Below are 14,174 nucleotides of genomic sequence, written 5' to 3'. Positions count from 1 at the left end.
GATGGCTTCTGAAAATTTGGGTGGCATTTGAAAATTTGATTGTTAGCTCTTTATTAATAAACTTTGAGAGTTCCCTGAGTGTTGTACACAGAGGTCCTTTATCAGATATGCGATTTCCAAGTATTTTCTCCCTAAGTGTGGCTTGTCCTTTCATTCGCTTACCAATGTCTTTGAAGAGCAATTTTTAAAAAGTGTTGTTGAAGTGTAAATTATTGTTTTGTTCTTTTACCAGTTCTTAGGCGGAATGCTTCCAGCTTTTGCCCATTCAGCATGATGTTGACAGTGGGTTGGTCACAGATAGCTCTTATTACTTTGAGATATGTTCCTTTAGTGCCTACTTTGTTGGGAGTTTTCACGTGAAGTGATGTTGAATTTTATCAAAAGTCTTTTCTGCATCTATTGAGAGAATCACGTTGTTTTTGGTTATAGTTCTCTTTATACAATGAATCACGTAACATACACTTTACCTTTTGCATCTGGTAACTCTCCATGTCTGCCCACTTTGTGGGAGGGGCCCTTGGTGCAACGAACAAGGAGGATTCGATGTTAGAGACACAGAGACTCCACTGAAAGCCCTGGACCCCGAGAGTGAGCAGTGCCCTGGTGTAGACCAAGAACTCTCAGCACTGAGGCTCCAGACACTCAGGAGGATGGTAAGGATCAATCTCTTGGTGAGCAGCTAGGTCCCTGGAACTCTCACCTAGGTCTCAATGGGCATATGGGTAGCTTTTCTTTGGACAGGCCCTAGCCAGGTGACCCAGGTGCTGGCTGCATCCTAGGTAATCCACTGAGGACCATAGGATTGCACCAATACTAATGCTGGTCTCTTTGGTCATTTTAAGTGTTGCTTTTACTTCCCAATAGGCTGACTTCAGTGGCAGAACCCTCATAGGAAGCAAAGACCACATGGAAAGGAGGAAAAGGCCACAACAGGGTAGGTGAGCCTGGGGCCGCACTAACCTTCCACTCCTAACATTCAGCTAGGTATAAATGGAGAAGCTGGGTAGTTTGCTTAGAACCTGCCCTGGCCTGACCTCCCTGCTGCCCCCAGCTCCTAGGACCATGGGGATGCTTGTACACTTGCCCCTCCACCCCCGAGGGGACACAAGAAAGCAGCATGGTCCCTCCCCTTGAAAGTCCCTTGCAGAGGAGCAGAGCACCTGGAATATTCAAGTTCCTGGGAGACTGGGGTACAGTTGTGAGCCAGGGACCAAAGTACTGGTGCTTCCTTACTATTGGTCACACCATGTCCAAGCTTGGCCTAACTCCTGTGCTGTCCTGGCCTCAGGGTTTGTCTTTGGAGGCTCCACCCTACAGCTGGAGCCGTCTTGCTTGGTCTCCTCAAAAACAGGTACTGATAACACAGAAATGCAATTGTGCTTCTCTTGCTGGCGTAAAACATTCCTTCAGCGTCTCAGACTGCGGCAACACTTTCCAGTGTTGACCTGTATCCTGTGTGTGTGAAAGGAAGAGGAGGTGACAGGGCATGGAGGAGGGAGAGCAAAAGGAGCAGGGGGAGTGGTGATGAAAAGGCTGAAGGACAGAATGAGGAGGAGGGGAGGAGTGGAGAGGCAGGATGAAGAGGACCAGGAGAGGAAGAGGACCAGAGCCTGAATACCAAGGAATCCATATTCTCAGCCCCAGAAGGACAACCCTGTCTCTCCGGAACTCCACTAACCTCATCCTCTACACATACATACAGACACACACACACACACACGGTTCTCTGATCCTCCAGCCTCCTTTCTTCCTATAAGAAGAGCCTCTCACCCTTCCTCCCATTCCTCATCCTGGGGATTCTTTCTTTTTCCACTGGGTCTTCCACGGCTGATTCAGGTCCTTTACCTGCAGCCAAACCCTTGCCTTGTGGTTCTGGAGAGTCCAGAGCAGTGAAAGCTCTCAGGAAAAGGAAGTGCGGGGCACGTGAGGTCATAGGGTCACCCTGCAGAATCTGAGTGCAGTTGTCCAAGGTCAGATGTCAAACTTTTCCCAAAGAAAATCAAAGAAGATCCTTGGTCCAGGTCATTCTTTCTTGTGGACTATTAAGCTATGAAACCATTGTGACCAGTTTTCTTTCTAAAGCCAAAGGTCAGCCTTAACCAGAGTAAGAGTAGGTGTGGATGCAGATTACAGAAACTCAGCACTGTGCAAAACTTGGGCACCTCCCCCAAAGGCCCAGGGAGGAGCTGCCTAGGCCAGGGTCTAAGAAATCTTCTGTATTAGTGAGCTCAGGCCGCCATCACAAAATACCATCAACAGGGTGGTTCAAAAAGCAGAAATGTACTGTTTCACAGTTCTGGATTCTAAATGTTGAAGATCAAGATTCGATTCCAGTGAGAGCTCTCTTCCCACCTTGGAGATGCACACAGACTCTCTGTGTCCCCACTTGGCCTTCACTCGCTGTATGTGATTTGTGGGAGGAGTGGGGTTAACAAGCTCCCTGAGTTTCCTCCTAGAAGGAAACTAATCCCGTCAGATCAATGCCACATGTTTATGACCTCACTAATCTTAGTCACATCCTTAAAGGCCTGATCACTATGCAAGTCCCACTGAGGTTAGGGCTTCAACATGTACATTTTGGAAGGCTGTAAACCTTCAGTTCTGACTCCTCCTCAGCCTGCTCCCCACATTCAGATGTCAGCAGCTCCCAGCTCTGTGGGAGCCTCACAGGCACTGGATCCTCAGGTGCTTCTCCCCCAGAGTTTCTCCTCTCTCTGATTCAGATCCCTCTGCAGGGCACTTGCATGATCTTTCTTTATATTTTCCCCCTTCCTTCCTACCATTCTCTTCTTCTTTCTGTTTTCTTTCTAGGTAATTCTATACATGCAACATTAAGGCATTTGTCAAATGAAGAGACCACCTCATAATTTCTGCATTAATAAACACAAGCCTGAATTTATTGCTTCTTAAAGGGAGAGAGCTCTGCTGATCATTCAGTCTCTCTGAGCAGACTGGACTTAGAATTTGTGGAAAGTGTGGGGTTCAGAGACTGGTTAAGGGCACAGACATTAGTGAGGTGGTGTTGATTGGTTGGCACTCAGAGCTGCTCATTAGACAGAGTTGCTTTCAACTGACTTACTTTCAGGAGTGAGGGCCAAGCACTGACTGAGGGGCTTGTAGAAATGTGTTCACTGAGGTGAGTGGCTGTGGTAGGCAGAATAAACTCCCCTAAAGGTGTCCAATCCTAATCCCTGGGACCTGTGAATATGTTACTTTACATGGCAGAAGAGACTTTGGAGAGGTGTTAAGGATGTTGAGACAGGCAGATTATCCTGAAGAGCCCAGCGCAATCACAAGGGTGCATGTAAATGAGAGAGGGAGGAAGGAGAGTCCATGTCAGAATGATGCGATGTGACAATAACTTGACATGCAACAGAAGGACTTACGTTTGTGGGTTGAATTCCTTCTCTCCCCTAGCAATCACTTTTTTCCCACATGGTACGCATTTCTTTCAATCCACTCTGAAACATCTCGTGGAAATGATTTGCTCAACTTTTGTGGTTGCTTTTAATGTTTCCATAACCACTATCCACACCCTACTCTAACACATGTAGACATCTGTGCTCCCCTCCTGCAAATACACTTAAACCCATGCAAACTCTGTCTCACTAACGGGTGGCTTGCAAGCCTTTTCGAACTTCAGGCAGGTTCTCCCGCCCCTTGCACTTCCCAGGTGAGGTGACACCCACCCTGCTTCTGCTAGCCCTCCCTGTGCTGCACCCTCTGTCTAACCAGTCCCAGTGAGATGAGCCGGGTACCTCAGTTGGTAATTCAGAAATCACCTGCCATCTGCACTGGTCTCTCTGGGAGCTACAGACCAGAGCTGTTTCTATTCAGCCATCTTGCCCCACAAAAGATCTCTGGGAGGATAATTTTATTGTGCAATACATTTTGAATTTGGGTTTCCTGGTAGTCTTTAGTGAAACAATCATTTTAAGTTTTGGCTCACTTACATCACATTAAGCTAATTGGAAATTTCATCAGGTTTTCCAATTCATTTAGGAGATAGAATTCCGGGTAAAGCACATTCCATCTCTTGCTCTGCCTATCTACTAACCCCATTCCGTCCTCCTAAATAAATGCAAACAATTCTCAACCATAAAAATATGGCTCTTAGTTACCGGAAAATAGCCATCATCACTAAAATATGTAAATACTTCTCTTTTCTAAATAGTTGTGTTAAATTCAAACTGCCTTAAAAACCACATACCTCAGCATTTTGAAATGCTTAAAAAGACTATATTAAGACTGTTTCTAGATTTTCAGAATTTATTTAAATTATATCCTAAAGACTGATTTATCTAAAATTTAAAAAATACTTTGTACTTCCAAGAATCAGTAATCACGGAACTTGAATTGATATTTTACACTTATTTTTTATATATAAAGTGCCACCTCCCTCCCTTCCTTCCTTCTTTTCTTCCTTCCTTCCTTCTTTCCTTCCTTCCTCTCTTCTTCCTTCTTCCTTCCTTCCTTCTTCCTTCCTTGCTTTCTTCCTTCCTCCCTTCTTCTTCCTTCCTTCCTTTCTCCTTCTTCCTTCCTTCCTTTCAGTTTCCTTTCTTCTTCTTTCCTTCCTTTCGGTTTCCTTTCTCCTTCCTTCCTTCCTTCCTTTTGGTTTCCTTTCTCCTTCCTTCCTTCCTTCCTTCCTTCCTTCCTTCCTTCCTTGCTCATCAGATTTAACACATTAGACAGGCTTAAATGACAAAAGCTGCCCAACCAGAGCCAGAACTCAGGAAGGAAGGTCGCTGAGAAGGGTAACAGCCTAATGAGACTGAGGGATTGGTTATACACAAGGGGACTGAGAAAATAAATATGTTGAGGATACTGAGAGCTAAGTCACAGAAGTGAGTTACAAATGTGAAAAGAATTAAGCTAGAATGAACCCTATAGTGTTGGATTCTAATTAGTAGTATTGGTGTGAGTTCATGGTTTTAAATATTTTTAGATACGGAAATAAAAAGGGATATGTGTGTGTATGTGTGTAATGTGTGTGTATGTATGTATGTATGAACACACCGACATACATATATTTTCTACCTATGTCCACTGACAGGGCCTAGTAGCAATGAGCACGTCCAGTACCCAGATCTTTCTTTCTAAATATCACTCTCTGAAAGAAACTAGGGGACCTTGGAGAAATAGCTGATTCCAGGGCAGGGACAACAAAGGTACAAAATAAGCCCAGAACATCTGTTTCACCAGATAGTAAGTGCTCAAAGAATGGAGTAGTGTCAAAAGGACACAGAGTCAGCTCGAAGGGGCTCTCCCTGGAAAACCCTAAGACAGTTTGGGCATCAGAATAAACAGTGTTAGCAGATTATATCACATCAGATGAAACAGGAATCCATCAATCCACATGGATGTCATACAAATAAGATAAAAGAAATTTCTTTAAAGTTGAATGCCAACTAATAAATGTTAGCGGAATGATGGAATTAGGATATCACCATCTGGTGATTATCATGGTAAAAGTAATTAATTCAGGCAAAAAAAAAAAATCAGAAAACGCTAACACTCAGTGGGTAAGAGTTGGATAAGAAATGTGATATTTACCTTGTTTCAAACTGTGTCTCAATAAAATATTATACATTACAAATGGAACAAAGAATGTATAGTGAAGAAGCTTAGCAAATACTAGCTTACTCCAATGACCAAATTTAACGTCACCAGTAACAGGAAAGAAGATCCTGGGTCACGTGATAGAACATCACTTCTGGGATAGTCCCAACAAAATGCATAACGTGAATCTAATCATGAGGAAACATCAGAGAAAACAAACTTGAGGATATTCTACAGAATAACCAGCCTGTAACTTTCAAATATGTGAAGTCCACAAAGATCAGGAATGACTGTGTTGTTCTAAGTTGAGGAAACTAAAGAAATCTGACAAGTAAGTGTAATATGTGAGTCCAAAGGATGTTGTTGGGACATTTGGTGTGAAACGTGGATGGAATCTCTGGGTGAACATATATAGGCATTCCTTAAAGTGTGCTTGCAACTTTTTTGTACATTAATTTTTTTTAACGTACAAACTTCCAATGCCCTTTAAAAAGCCCTCCCTAACTTCCTCAGATTGTACCAATCCTCAGGTTTGTCTGTGATATATTTTCCCCTGCAAACTGCCTCTGTGTGATCTAAACAAAACCAACCTATACTACTGTATCCGATCAGCAGTGCAGTATAGCAGAAGTGGCCAAAGTGATGCGAGACTGATGGAATACCCACCGTTGTTGCCTAGTTTCATGGTCATGAGTGAAGTTATAGCAGATAATTTACCTTCCTGCAATCTCTCCACTTGTGATCCTGTCTCTGATGCTGCTAGCATCACGGAGAAGGGCTTAGAAAGCTGGCATGAAGAGGGCCACAAAGGTGAGTGGAAGCAGTGATTATTCCATACCCACAAAGGTCGCTAAGGAAAAAGGGAATTGCATACTAGGTGCATAGCGCATGATCCATCTTTAACCCGAGAGAATCACAAGGTAAGATTACACTGGCATTGGTTCAAACAATTCCCTCTGGAATACCTTCCTTCTGCTTATTTTGGGGCCAAATGTGTAAAATAAAGTGTGAAAGAAGAATAAACCAAACGCCCCTAATACCCACATTTCTTCCTATTTGTGTAGGAGACATTTCAAATAAGCACTGGCAAGATGCCATGTATGTAATGGACACTGAGTATAATTGATGTTGTTTCTTACGTGCTTTGAGAATATATTCTATGGAAAAAGTTCATAAAGACTCCAAACTTTCCCAGCTTTCATTTGAAGATATCATGTACCAGGAGAAAAATGTGTTCTATTTGTTATGTGATACATGGAGATAACACCTCATTCATATGAAGATGGAATTCTCAACTCGGCACAGAGCCTGTGCACTGAAACCCTGATTTTTGGTCCTTATTCGGAGACATAATTCAATTTTATTTAATATCTGGCTCTTGTCATATTTGCTTAATTGCTTTCCAGCAGAAGAGCAGATTCATAGCAGGAAAGCCTCAAGGGTAGCTGGGGAGAGGTAAGGAATGTCTGAGTCAGGCACAATGACAGAAGAGAGTAGTGGGTGGAGGAAGATCTAACATCCAAGCTAGAATTTCATTACAACACAAGGCAATCATAAATATTAAAACAGAAAGAAAGCATAACTCCAAAAAAGTCTAATTATTATCTACGTTCTTCGCATGAGACAGGGGAATTGCTACTCCATTAATTAAAAGTTTACATAGGATTATTTAAAGAGAAGTTCAGTTACATAAATTCTCTTATATAAACTACTTCCCGCCAATCATCTTAGATGTATAAAGTTATACAAGAAGAGATCCAAACACTGAAGAGGTAGGTACCATATTATAACAATGGCGATCAAAGTTCTAAGAAGAAAAAGGCTCTAAGTAAGATGAAAATAAAAGGACTAATCTCAAGTGGTTCCATAATAAACTCTTTTGTGCTTTTCAAAGTGCAAAGCAGGTGTGAGTAGACATTTCTTCCCACATTGTTCATTCAAATATTAAATATTTATTGAGTGTCTACTCTGTGCCATACAGAGATCTTCATATAGGTGATGCAGCAGTGAAGAAAACCAACAAAATTATCGGTCTTCCTACAGCATATAATCTAGTCAGGGGATACAGGAAATAATTTTATCACACTTAAAGGGTTTTATAACTGGAAGAAATTTGGGTCATATAAATAACAATTAACCTAAGAATCTATAAAAATTGCTTGCCTGACATTCATTTTAACAGCTAACACACGCTGCAGAGAAAAATTTTAAATGCACATTTCTTATTTTAAAGTATCTATTACTCATTTTTAAAGTATAACTTTTTGCTATTTTTTTCATGCATTTTGCCAAATATACTCGAAAACAGAATGTCCCTTACACTAAAGTCTGATTGTATCTTCAAACTCATGACTACTTGTTTCTTTGCAGTAATGTGGCTGTAAATGTATAATTGTAATAAGTTTCAAATGGTGTGAGAGCAATTGAATTTGCAGAGAGTTCATCTCTGTAGTGCATTTTCAAAATATTATTTTGAAAATTATATTTTACTTCTGAAAGAAAGGTACCCACTAATGGAAAACCGGCCACAATGTAATGTTGCTAACGGTTCAGCAGAGGGTGCTGTAACTTAAAGTTGAAGAATGGCTCTGGTCTATAAAAGCTGGAGGCTGAATACAGGCAGGAGGGAGTAAGAGGAAAGAAAACTAAGTGGATCTTTACTTTTCTACGCATCGCTAGAGTTACAGAGCCTTAAAATACAGCAACAAACAATACAGAGCTAAAATATGATTTAAAACCTGAGCGTAACACTTTTTTTTGTTTTAAAAATATTCTCTGTCCATATTCACTCACTGTGCATTACAATATTATTTAAAAAAAAGAAATGTAATACATTTAGCTTTTAAAATTATTATATATTACAAAAATGCTTACATCAGCATCCTTCCATGAATAATAAAATAAAAGGTTCATATTGAGTCAGGACTTTTGTAATTCCTGTGAATTATTTATGCATGACTCAGTCATCTATTTAAGCCTGAAGTGTATAATGTAACTTTATGCTGCTAAAATGGCATGAGATGGCTAAAGTTAGTTTTCTTTTCTTTTCTTCCTTTATTTTATTGAGACAGGGTTGCCCAGGTTGAAGTGCAATGGCATAATCATGGCTCACTGCAGCCTCAAACTTCTGGGCTCAAGTGTTCCTCCTGCCTCAGCCTCCCATGTAGCCAGGACTACAGACGTGCACCACGATGCTCAGCTAAGTTTTAATTTTTTTTTTGTAAACACTGGGTCTCACTATTTTGCCCTGTCTGATCTCAAACTCCTGGGTTCCAGGAATCCTCCCACCTTGGCTTTCCAAACTGCCTGGATTACAGGCATGAGCCACCATGCCTGGCCTTATTTCTTAATTGTGGTAAAACACACATAACATAACATTTACCATCCTAACTATTTTTAAGCGTACAGTTCAGTGGCATTAAGTACATTCACACTAGTGCAACCAAATTCTAAAACTCTTCATCTTACAAATTGGAAACTTTGTAATCATTAACACTAACTCCTTATTCCTCCCTCCTGGAAGCCCCTGGCATCCATCATTCTACTCTATTTATGAATTTCTCTATTCTAAGTAAATTATATAGTATTGGTCCATTCGTCGTGGGCATATTTCATTTAGCAAAATGTCCTCAAGATTCATTCATATTGTAACATGTCAGAATTCCTTTCTTTTTAAAAGTAGAATCATATTCTATTGCATGTATACACCGCATTTCTTATCCCCTCTTCATGACAGACAGAAAGTTTGATGCAAGTGTCATGAGTTTTGAGGACACAGCGAATATAATTAAGAAAGCTAAGCTAACAGTTCTTACAATAGAGTGAAAGAGAAGCTGCTGACTTGGGCAAGTTTCTCGCTCAGTTTGTTGAAAGAAAGAATATATGAATTTTTCTCCTGTACCAGATGTTGGCTGTGCAAGACAGTCAGGGTGGGATTGTCTTAGATTTTTTTCTGAAAGGGATTTCTGGAAGAAATACAGATTTCAGCAGGGGAAAAAAATGTTGAGGCACCATCAGATGTCTAGGACCTGAAAAAGGAGACATAAGTGACCAGCCAGGGAGGAGAGAACCTGATCCCCACTAAGAAACTACATGAGAGATCCATAGTAATGGGGTGGGGTAGGGAGTCTCCATGTAACTCACAAAAAGGAGCCATAAGAGAAAGAGAGGGTTTTAAAAGCTCTCAGGGCAGAGACCGTAGTGCGACTCACAACTGTATGAGTCAAGTAGGAACCTGCTGACTGCCCGCTTCCTCTCCTCTCTACCCTGCTGTGAGTCTGATGTGGTTAGAGAGCCACAGAAGGAACAATCCTGGAAGGAGAAAAAAGAAAAAGGCCAACACATCCACTTTCTCCACTGCAGTCTTTTGGTCTGCAGCTGGCCTGAGTGGAGGGAGAAGTTTTAGCTTGAAATTGAGGTTGCAGTTTTGATGACCACCCTGGGTCTCACATATGAATTCCTTTTTGAAGAACCTTTCATTAACTGGAAGTGATAAGTTGTAGGAGTTGCCCTTTCATCTAGAGCAAGGGAAGAATTAATCCCACAGGAGAAATTCAAGGTGACCCAGGGAATCACAGTTAAAATAGTCTGTAATTGCATCCCTCAGTCATGCTTGTTTCCATGCTTAAAATATGCAGCTACAACTGTCTCCTCAACGTGAAGATATTTAAAAGAAATGAATGGAGATGGATGTTTAACATATATTATTCTTATTTAAGTCTTATAATATTTCAGCAAAGTTGGACTGAATACCTTTTTTTACATATGTGAAAACTGATTATCAGTGAGATTGAGTGACTCTCCCAAATGACAGAATCATGACTCATACCCATGCTTGTCTGGTTCCAACCACCTTGTCCTTTCTAAATATCATCTTAGTTCACATTTCCTTCTCTTAGACATCTTCAACTTCTACCAAATTAACTGAAAATCTCTAAGTTCCAGTTTCCTTATGTACAAGACCAAAATCATAATGCCGGCTCCGCCATCCTGGAAGGAGTATTGAAAGAATCCTGAGATCCACACAGTACACTCTAAAGCACTACATGAACTCAAGAATGTTACTATTGGCGGAAGAGAGTGATACCTTATGTCCTCACTCTTCTGCAGACAGAAGAATTATACTGGAAGCAATAACATGTGTTTGGGGATGAAGAATACTAATCATAAATTGTTTAGAATATGCTATCACACTAAAGGCCATTCTTCTCTTAAGAAAAAATGTTTAAAAATAAGCATAAGTTGGCCAGATTTTGTGGCATATACCTGGTAGTCCCAGATACTCAGGAAGCAAAGGTGACAGGATCACTTCAGCCCAGGAGTTTGAGGCTGCAGTAAGTCATGATCACACTTCTGCATTCCAGGCTGGACAACAGAGTGAGACACGGACTCCAAAACAATTATATTTTTAATTTACAAAAATGTATATTGGTCTAAAAACAATAACAGTGCTACCAAAAATATAAGTAGAGAAATGAAGATCATTGTTCTTCATTTGTATCACTAAATGTAAATAATGATTTGGATTATTATTATTGTTATTTTGAGATACCATCTTGCTCTGTTGTCCAGGCTGGAGTGCGATGACACAATCTCGGCTCATTGCAACCTCCGCCTCCTGGGCTCAAGTGATTCTCGTGCCTCAGCCTCCCGAGTAGTGGGAATTACAGGTATGCATCACCCCACCCAGTTAATTTGTGTATTTTTAATAGAGACTGCATTTCACCTTTTTGGCCAGGCTGGTCTCGAACTCCTGTCCTCAAGTGATCTGCCCGCCTCGGCTTCCCAAAGTACTGGGGTACAGGTGTGAGCCACCGGCCCGGTCACCTATTTGGTTTATTGAATCATTACCAACCTAATGATGACTTGGCTACAGTAATCCAGATTGCACATGCATGAACTGGAGTACTGGCTACTATGTGCACCCATCAGAATTTTATTTAGCCAAATTTATGTGTTAAACCTCACAACTTCCTGTTACCCACCAAACATCTTTCAGAAACTTCCTGGTAGCCTTTTGCGACCTGACAGGATGAATCAATGAACAGCATTATACACAACATTTTGCTTGCATTGAAATATTACCGTGCTCCCCTTAGAAGAACAAAGCTTATTTATGAAAGCAGTGGTGACTAAGAAAATCAACTTTTATAAAATTACTAAGTTTTAAAAATAGATTAAAATACACTTGTTTTATTCTCATTATATGCTGTCTAAGCAATGTATCTTAAAAACAAAGAAACTACATTAGCTAACTAGGTCATATTAGAATGATTTTTTTTCAGCAACCTTAAAATTATCTCCTTCATACCAATTTCTTTTGCTACTTTTAACTGATCTTTGTAATTTCATTTCTGATTATGAAACTGGCACATATTTACCATATAGAAAATACAGGAGATCACAGAGGAAAAAATACTCATCATTTCACTGTCCAGAGATTAGAGTATGTACATTCGGTATCCCTAATCTGAAAATCTGAAATACAATTTATTGTTAAGTGCTGATCTCATGTCCTGTAACCCCGATGAACTTAATTCTAGTAGTATTTTAGTACATTCCTTGAGGTTTTCTACATGAAGAACATATCATTGGCAAATAAAGGTGGTCTAAATTCTTCTGTTCCTATCTGGATACCTTTTGTTTCATTCTCTTGCCTAATTGTCCTGGCTATACTATCTCCAGTACAACATTGAATGGAAGTGGTGAGAGTGGACATCTTTGTATTATTCCTAATCTAAAGGTGAAAGCATACGGTCTGTCCCACTAAACATGATGTTAGCTGAAGCCTTCTGACAGATGCCCTCTATCAGGTTGAGGAAGTTCCCTTCTATTCCTTGTTTGTTGAAAGAATACTGAATTTTGTCATATGCCTTTTCCACATCTATTGAGATGATCACATTAGTTTTGGTTTATTTTCTACTGATACTACATAAATTGGTTTTCAGATGTTAAACTTACCTTCTATCCCTGGGATAAATCCCACTTGGTCATCGCGTATCATTTATGCTGATGTTACTGGATTCAGTTTGCTATATTTTGTTGAGGATTTGTGTCTGTATTTAAAGACGATACTCATTTGTATTTTCTTGTGATGTCTTGGAGTAATACTGGCCTCATAGAATAAGCTGGGAAGTGTTCTGTCCTCTATTTTTGGAAGAGTTTGTGAAAAATTGATATCAACTCTCCTTTAGATGTTTGGTAGGATTTAGCTGTGAACCCGTCTGGGCCCAGGCTTTTCTTGGCATGTAGTTTTTTTGATTGCTAATTCAATCTCTTCAGTTTTAGAAGTCTATTCGGATGTCAGTTTTGATTGCTCATGTTTTTTTTTTTTTCAGTGTTTAAAACTACTGCAAACCTCTAGTTTGTAGTGGTTCTGATAAGAAATCGAATGCCCTCCTTACATTTAGTCCTCTGTATGTAATGTGCTTTTTCTCCTTTTATTCCTCCTAGAATTTTTCTGTTTATCACTGGTTTTGATCAATTTGAGTATGGTGCTCCTTGGTGTAGTTTTCTTCATATTTGTTGTCCTTAGTATACACTATGCTTCTCAGATATTTGGGGTTTATAGCTTTCATTGCCCATCAATGATAGACTGAATAAAGAAAATATGGTACATATAGACCATGGAATACTAAGCAGCCATGAAAAAGAATGAGACAATGTCTTTTGCGGGGACATGGTTGAAGTTAGAAACCATTATTCTCAGCAAACGAATGCAGGAACAGAAAACCAAGCACCACATGTTCTTACTTATAAGTTGTAGCAGAATGACGAGAACACATAGACACATGGGGGAAACAACACACACTAGGGACTGTCAGAAGTGAGGGGTTGGGTTGGCGGGAGGGAGAGCATCAGGAAGAGTAGCTAATAGATGTTGTGCATAATAACTAGGTGATGAGATGATCTGTGCAGCAAACCACATGGCACATGTTTACCTATGTAACAAACCTGCATCTCCTGCACATGTACCCCGCAACTTAAAATAAAAGATGAAAGGAAAAACTAAATAAAGATTTAAAAAATCCACTTAAACCTCCATACTTGCATCACAATTAAATCAAAATTAATTACAGAACTGAACGTAAACTGCAAAACCAGAGAACTTACAGTAGAAAACATAAGAGAAAATCTCCATGATGTGGAGTTAGGCTAAGTATTCTTAGTTATCACATCAACAAAATGATTAAAGAAAACATTGATCAATTCAACTTTACACAAATTAAAAATTCTTGGTCAGCACAAGACACTATTCATAGAATAAAAAGACATGCTACAGATTGGGAGAAAAATATGAAAATCACTAATATGACAAAGAACTTGTGTGATGGTTAATTGTGTGTGTCACTGTGAACGAGCCCCAGGGTACCAGGACATTTGTTCCTATGTTATTCTGTGTGTGTACTGGAGGGGGTATCTGGATGACATTAACACTGGAATGGGCAGTCTATGTGAAGCAGATTGCCCTCCCTAAGGTGAGTGCGCCTCATCCAAACAACCTAAAGCCAGAGGAGAAGTAAAAGGCCTAAGAAGAAGGAAACACTTTCCTGGGTATCCGCCTTTCCCTCTTGAGAATTTCAGCCTCCAGAATCTCATATCCAAACTGTGTGTAT

This window comes from Rhinopithecus roxellana, chromosome 8 (assembly GCF_007565055.1).
Source record: "Rhinopithecus roxellana isolate Shanxi Qingling chromosome 8, ASM756505v1, whole genome shotgun sequence".
NCBI lineage: Eukaryota > Metazoa > Chordata > Mammalia > Primates > Cercopithecidae > Rhinopithecus > Rhinopithecus roxellana.
Note: the sequence above shows the minus strand (reverse complement) of the source record.